Source organism: Xenopus laevis, chromosome 8L (assembly GCF_017654675.1).
Source record: "Xenopus laevis strain J_2021 chromosome 8L, Xenopus_laevis_v10.1, whole genome shotgun sequence".
NCBI lineage: Eukaryota > Metazoa > Chordata > Amphibia > Anura > Pipidae > Xenopus > Xenopus laevis.
Genome location: NC_054385.1, coordinates 65,533,638 through 65,541,738, shown reverse-complemented (window position 1 = coordinate 65,541,738; position 8,101 = coordinate 65,533,638).

Here is an 8,101-nt window from a genome sequence, read left to right as displayed (position 1 = left end):
TGTGACTTGTTTTTATATGTAAATATTTCAGGACCTTGGTCCCTTGTCATTTTGTAATTTATTGTTTTTTCCCATCTAACTGACTTTAAAATAATAAAATGTTAGAATCATTAGTGTGTAAAATCTTTAATATAATAAGTCAGTTACTATTGTTCCCTAGTTTTAAAGTGATCATGTCACTTTATTACCCTCTTAATTTTATTTTTTTTACACATTTTTTTCTGTTGCATTAGAGTTTCACATTGTATATGTTTGTGTATATTTAAAATGTGCTGGTTTGTATTGCATCAGACAGAGCTGCTATGTCATTTTACAGCTAAATTAGAAAAGTTCAGGCAGCAATGTGATCTATGTTGACACTGTGAGATAAAGCAGTAACTTTATAAGGTGTATTTCCTGAAATGATACCCCCACACGCCTTCCAGTCAAGGACATATAAATATCCACTAAAGTCACACACAGTTTAGATAACAAATGGAGAGAACTGATCACCTTCGTGCTGTAGCGATGACAACTAATGCTCAGATTTGTGGCCCATATAGTCCCTAAATCCCAACTATCTTCAGTGGGGCTTCTTTTAAAAAGATAGCCAACTGCAATATCTTCCACCAGAGGGGTTCCAGCTGCCTGACTCCTAGTTGATCCAAAGGGAGGATAAAATCCAACCTGTTGCCTCTCCAGTTTTACAGGGAAAAAAATCTTCTACTCAGTGGCAACTGGACCAGTCAGGGGTCAACTTTGTACTAAACTATTTTCATTGACCTTGTATTTTCTCACTTATTCAAAAGCCATCTAATCTTTTCTTGTAATGTAGCTGCCAGTACATCTGTTCCAGGGAGGGAATGCCACAACTTCACAGCTCTCGCAGTAAAAAAACAAAAACCCTTTCCAAATATTAAGATGGAACCAACTTTCTTCTAATCAGAATGGAACCCACATGTCTGCTGGAAGGGCCTACTACTAAATAAAGCATTGAAGAGTTTATTATATAATCCCCTTAAGCTCCTGTTCTCCAGCATACAAACAACCCCAAACATGACAATCTGTCCTCAAAATCAAGACTTCCTGTACCCTTTACCAGCTTTGTTTCCCGACTCTGGACAAGAACATCAGAAAGTTTGGGCAATGGGCTTTGGCTCACAGTCGGCATTCCAGTTTATCCCAAAGGCGTTTGATAGGGTTCAGGTCTGGGCTGTGTGCAAGCCAGTCAAGTTCTTCTACACCAGACTTGGGAAAACTGTGATTTGTGCACACGAGCATTGGCATGATCAAACCATGTTCCTTCTTCTAGTTCACGGTAACAAGTATGGCAATTCCTGCAGGGTAGCAGTTTGAGAAACTGAATGGCAACCTACGACAGGGCCACACTGAAAATGACTTAGCCATTCAGTATGACACATTCCATTGCAAATGTTTGTCCCAGGTGATGAAATGACTGTGCTTGAAATCTGTGCACCTGTAATGATGGTTTAAATTGCCAGTCATTATTTGGAAGGGGTACTTTTGCACATGTGTAAATTGGAGAAACTGTGTTGTGGTACAAAGGCTTCTGTATGAAGAAGCTAAATGGATCCAACTACTTGAAATCCAATTACTTTAGCCCTTATAGCTTAAGTAAGAATTGAGACTTAAAGTGTGGTTTTTAGATAAGCAAACAAAATAATGTTATGTCTTTCTTCTACCAAGTGCCTACTCTGTAAAATGTATTACAGATAAGTAGAGTTTTAACTGGATGTATTTAAAGGGGAACTCTGGGTTCCAAACCAAATTTGATAGAGGTCCACATAACACAGAAACCCCTAATATACCCATCACAGTTACCTGTTTCTTCAAAATGTCTGAATAAATGCCATGTTCTATGCTGAAATCCAGCTGTTAAACAGTTCTTGTCTTTCTGCATCATTTGAAATCCTGACAGGGAAGGAGGGACAAATTGTAACAACTTCTCCACAGCTTACAGCCAGCATGCAGGAACTACCTAACTCACAATGCATTGAACTGTGATGCTCTGTTCCATAATGAAATCATGTGTGCAGGGAATTGTGGGATTTGGAGGATGCAGGCTAAGGACAGCTGGCTGTTGATACAAAGTAACGGTAGTCAGCCAGCTCAGCAAAGTAGTCAGACAGATCAGCAGGGGACTAGGCTTAGGGAACTGTTCCAAACCATTACAAATCATGAAAAGTCTGCACATTTTTTAATTGATCTATATTGCAAAGTTGCTTGAAATTGTTTACTTTTCAAAAAGCTTATGTTTTTGTGGAGTTCCCCTTTAATTATTTAATTATTTTTCTTTATTTGTAAATCACAGACATGGACAATATTAGCACATATACACTTCTGTGCACACCAATGTAGCCTTGCACATGTCTGCAAGATCTGCGATAGGAATTACTTGCCATAATATTTGTCTTCTACTTAAAGTGTTATGTTTCACTTTGAGCAATGTTTTGGATTGAACAAACAGGACTAATCTTTCTACAAGCAGTTCCATTTTTATCACCTCAAAAATAAAAGCAGCATTGTTACTAGGGAATGATTGAGCAAGAAGTTATAGCCTCTTTCTCAATAACCGTTAAATAGTACTTTTGCCGAACACTTTTTGCCTGTTATTTTAATCAGGAAAAATATGTTGTGTTTTTTTTTGGCCAAGGGCTAATTCTCAGTCTGTGGATAAATGCAGATCAAGATTCAGACCCTACTCTGAAATCAGCTCTCTTCTGTCCCTGCACCTGAAACCACTGCATAGGCAAAGGTGCAGACACGGAGTGGATTTCTCTGTCGTCTTACGGGGACACAGGGAACCATGGGGTTAAGCTCCATCCTCCAGGAGGCAGGACACTTGAAATTAATTAAGGGGCATGCCCATCAGGCTTTACCCCATACACTGTACATTGCTGATACCCGGGGTGAGGCCTAAAAAGCAGGGTTACCTGTCTTTTTAAATAGGCAGCACCCTACGAGGGCAACACACCGGGGTCATTCTCTAGCTTAGCTGTACCGACCACCTAGTTATTGCCTGCACTGAGGATTCACGGCAGAAGGTCTGGCCGGTGTGGGGGTAAGTGGCACACTGCCTGTCTTATAACAGGGATTTTGCCTATTCTGCGGGGCTTCCCCCCCCCCATTAATCTGCTGGGGCTTCCCCCTCCTGGTCATTTCCACACCATGCCTGCTGCTCAGTTCTGCTTATTCTATAGCAGCGTCTCCCTACCTTACAGTCCACATGGGCGCTTAGTTTCGCAATCCAGTCAGGACTTGGAGGGTTTGGGAGGCTTCTGTGCAGAGCGCATGGAGTGGAACACAGTCAGTCCGGCGTCCATTTTCTTTTGGCGCATAAAAGAGTGCTGTGCGCATGCGCACAGTATTTGGAATGCAACGTGCATTCCAGTGGCCTTTTTGGGCACGGAAATCTGACGGGAGAGCAGACTCAGTGAGGGGGACATAGCAGGCAGACATAGCTGAGAGCCTCCTAAGCAGTCCCTGCAGGCAGTACCCGTTTACTCTACCTTCCTCTTTGGTAGTATGGCAGAGGGTAAGTCGGAACAAGTTTCAAGCGACTAAAAAATTTACTAACCCCTTTCCTAAAGAACTGGTTGATACTTGGTCTAACCCGCCAGCAGTTGATGCCCTGGTGTCTAGACTCTCAAAATCCACGACACTACCAGTCATCGATGCGGCAGCATTCAAAGATCCCTCATATAGAAGGCTAGAGGGTTTCTGAAGAGCAATTTACACTTCTGCAGGGTCAATGCTGCATCCATGTTTGGCATCAGTGTGGGTGTCCAGAGCCATACAGGCATGGTCAGAGTCCCTAATTAAGTTCATTCAGGGCGGAACTCCTCGACAGGAGTTATTATCATCAGCACAGACTGCTGCTGAGGCATCGAGCTTCCTTTGTGACGCCACTCTGGAAACTTCCCAAATGACGGCCCGTTTGTTGGCATTGTCCATAGCAGCACGCAGAACATGGTGGCTCAAAAATTGGTCTGCGGATCTTAGTTCCAAAAAGTCTCTCAATTTGCTACCCTTCTAGGGACAACAACGACTATTCGAAGAGGAGCTAGAAAACATTATTTCTCAGGCAACAGGGGGGAAGAGTACCTTCCTACCACAGGCCAGAAGCAGAGCGGCCACATCAAATAGGCGGGGAAAATTTTTTCATTGCCAAAGTAGCAGGTTTTCAAGGCTAAACAGTTCCCCACAACGGTCTCACTTTCGGGCCAAAGCCAGTGAAAAAAGACGCCCACCATAGAAGACCAACAGGCCTCACACCAAAACCTTAGAGGAAAAGCCCGCCTCAGTCTGACGTGGTGCTCCCTCCGGAATCGTTGGAATGGATAAGGGGCAAACTACTTTGATTCCGTGAGGTATGAATACATTATTCTTCGGATGCATGGGTCAAAGAAATTGTGACAGAGGGATATCATCTAAACTTCACAACCGTGCCAACCAGGAGGTTTCTCATGTCCAGGGTTCCTCACTGTCCTCAGAGGGCACAAAGCTTTCTGGATTGTATAGAAAGCTGGAGCAACCCGGAGTGATCAGTCCAGTACTATTCATAGAGAGATTCTCTGGTTTTTACTCTAACCTATTTACAGTACCAAAGAGGGATGGGTCTCTCAGTCCAGTGCTCGACCTCAAGGGCCTCAACAAATTCATCCGATCGGTACGGTACAAGATGGAGACGTTGAGGTCAGTCATTCGAGGGATTGAATAGGGGCAGCTAATGATGTCCCTGGATATAAAGGATGCATATCTCCATGTTCCGATATGGCCCCCACATCACCGCTATCTACTTTTTGCCTTCAGGAACAAACACTACCAATTTGTGTCTCTTGCATTCAAAGTTGATGGCGGTAACAGTGGCCATGTTAAGACTGCAGGGGGTTTCAGTGACCCCTACCTGGACGATCTCCTTCTGAAGGCCAGTTCAGAAACCAAGGCCAAGGAGGACTTAGAGAAAGCAGTACTGTTACTTCAGAAATTCGGATGGACCATCAACTGGTCGAAGTCCAGCCTGGATCCCCGTCACAGAATGATATTCCTAGGATTGGAATTCAACACTATTACATAAACTGTAAGATTACCCATGGACCTTCGACCTCTTCAAGCCAGTATTCTAACAACTTGGAAAGGGGGACCTCTTTCCCGACCCTTGTCATTGTCGCAACAGACCAGAGCGGAACTGCAGTGATGGCTGAGGCAAGAGAATCTAGCCATCGGTCAATCACCACCAACTCTGGAGTGGGTGGTGATATCCACGGATGCCAGCCTCCAGGGCTGGGGGGCAATTTGGGACAAGCAGTCAGCACAAGGGCAATGGTCTCCCGAAGAATCCAAACTGCCAATAAACATTCTGGAACTAAGAGCAGTAAAACTGGCCCTAGTTCAATGGACAGATCAGTTCAGAGCAAAACCAATACTCATCCAAAGCGACAACGCTACAACAGTAGCGTACATAAATCGTCAGGGAGGCACACGAAGTCGAGCGGCGCTAGCGGAAGCCAGACAGATTCTCATCTGGGCAGAAATCAATGCGGTAAAGTTATCTGCAATACACATTCCGGGAGTATCCAACACAAAAGCGGACTTCCTCAGTCGGAATCAGCTGGACCCAGGGGAATGGGAGCTACATCCGGAGACATTCCAACAACTTGTAGATCAATGTGGGACATTGGCATCCGTTATCAACCGAAAAGTGTCAAGTTTTTCGCCCGCTACAGAGATCCCTTAGCAGTGGGGGTGGATGCCATGACTCAGCGCTGGCAATATGGCCTAGCATACGTCTTCCTGCCACTTCCTATGCTGTCAAGGGTCCTCAAAAAGATCAAGCAGTCTCAATTGACAGTACTGTAATTGTAGTAGCCACATACTGGCCTCGGAGGACTTGGTTCACAGACCTGCAGGACATGTCAGTAGCGCAACCACTTCGGCTAGATTGCAGACCAGACCTTCTGCAGCAAGGTCCCATAGCACACCACAACCCTGGCCTCTTCGCTTTGATGGGATGCTGTTGAGAGGTCCGAGAGGCACATTTACTAAGCTCGAGTGAAGGGTTCGAAGTAAAAAAACTTTGAATTTTGAAGTATTTTTTGGGTACTTCGACCATCAAACAGGCTACTACGACCTTCGACTTCGATTCGAACGATTCGAAGTAAAAATCGTTCGACTATTCAACCGTTCGATAGTCGAAGTACTGTATCTTTAAAAAAAACTTTGACTACATACTTCGTCAGTTTAAACCTACCAAGGTACAATGTTAGAAAACTGATGGGAAAGGTCCCCATAGGCTAAGGTTTTTTTGAAAAATCCTTCGATCGATCGATTAAAATCTTTTGATGGATCGATTAGAATCCTTCAAATCGTTAGATTTTTACTTTGATCGATCGATCATAGTATTTGCGCAAAATCCTTAGATTCGATTTTACTTCGAGGGCCAAATATGAGGGTTTATTAACCCTCGATATTCGACCCTTAGTAAATGTGTCCCTCAGTGTCAGATACTTGGAGTAGTTTTCCTAGTGGAAATATCATCAACCGGAAGAGTCTCTGAGCTTAGCGCACTACCATAAATAATCTTCCACATGTTCCTACCTCTCTTCCCAATCTAGTGTCTGCCTTTCATGTGAACCAGGAAATTGTTGTCCCTTCTCTATTTCCAGAACCTAAGAATGATAAGAAACGTAGACTTCATAATGTGGACATCATCAGAGCGTTGTGATGGTATGTGGAACGCTCTAAACCTTTCCGAAATCACAAGCACTATTTGTTATACCATCCGGCCCCCGCTGGGGTCAGGCAGCCTCAATATCGACTATATCAAGATGGATTAGAGAAGCAATAAAACAAACATACTCTGCAAAGGGAAGATCACCGCCTGAAGGACTCAGGGCCCATTCCACTAGAGTGGTGGGAGCCTCCTGGGAATGGCGGAACACGGCTTCCTTGGAGCAGATCTGTAGGGCGGCTACCTGGTCTTCTGCTCACACATTCACTAAATTTTACAAGGTTGACACATATTCTTCTGCCGAGGCTTCCCTCGGACGTAAGGTGTTGCAGTCAGTACTTCTGCAGCACATACTAATATTTAGCTCGTACCCATCCTGCTGTTTTGGGACTGCTTTGTTAAGTCCCCATGGTTCCCTGTGTCTCCCTAAGACGACAGAGAAAACAGGATTTTTGATACTCAGTTAAATCTGTTTCTCTATAGTCATAAGGGGGACACAGGGCTTCCCGCCCTTGACGAGCTGTTGACCATTTGGTCGAGTTTTTTGTTCAGTTCCACTGTTACTTTTTGCCTGTTATGAGATTTTTAAAATTATTTAGCAGCTTTTGGAACAAACTGAAGAGGAATGTACATTGTATGGGGTAAAGCCTGATGGGCACGCCCCTTAATTAATTTCAAGTATCCTGCCTCCTGGAGGATGGAGCTTAACCCCATGGTTCCCTGTGTCCCCCTTATGACTATAGAGAAACAGATTTAACGGTGAGTATCAAAAATCCTGTTTTTGGCAACGTAATGCATACTTGTGTTGTAGCTCCGAAAATGCTCTATTCATCAAGGTGCCATTATTTGCCATATGCCTCTTTGAAAGCAATTTTTTACGCCAGAACATCAACCCCCAAATGATGTCAGAGGACTTATATCAGGCAGCAGGGGATGTGTGTTTCCTTCCACCCAAAGCTCTGATTATAGCTTTTCTGTGAGGAGACCCCTGTGGCCAGAGTTTCTTTGTGCGTTTCGGCACCCCCTTCAGTTGTACACTAGAATTTACATCATGTGATGCATCTTTCAAGTTTAAAGCACTGTTCTATTTTGGTGTCCGTGCCCCTTGTTAAAGGAACATTAACACCAAAAAAAAGTGTTTGCTTTAGAAAGACTACTATAGTTTATACAAATGGGATACTGTGTGGCATGGGGGAAGCCATTTAAGATGAAAAACAAGAAAAAGCACAGGATACTTAGCAGATAAGCTATCTAATAGAATACATTTGCACAGTGCATCTGTTATCTGCTATGTAATCTGATCCTTGATTGGCTGCCCCCATGGCTACACCATCTTTATATAAACTATAGTAGAGTTTTTGAAGCAAACAC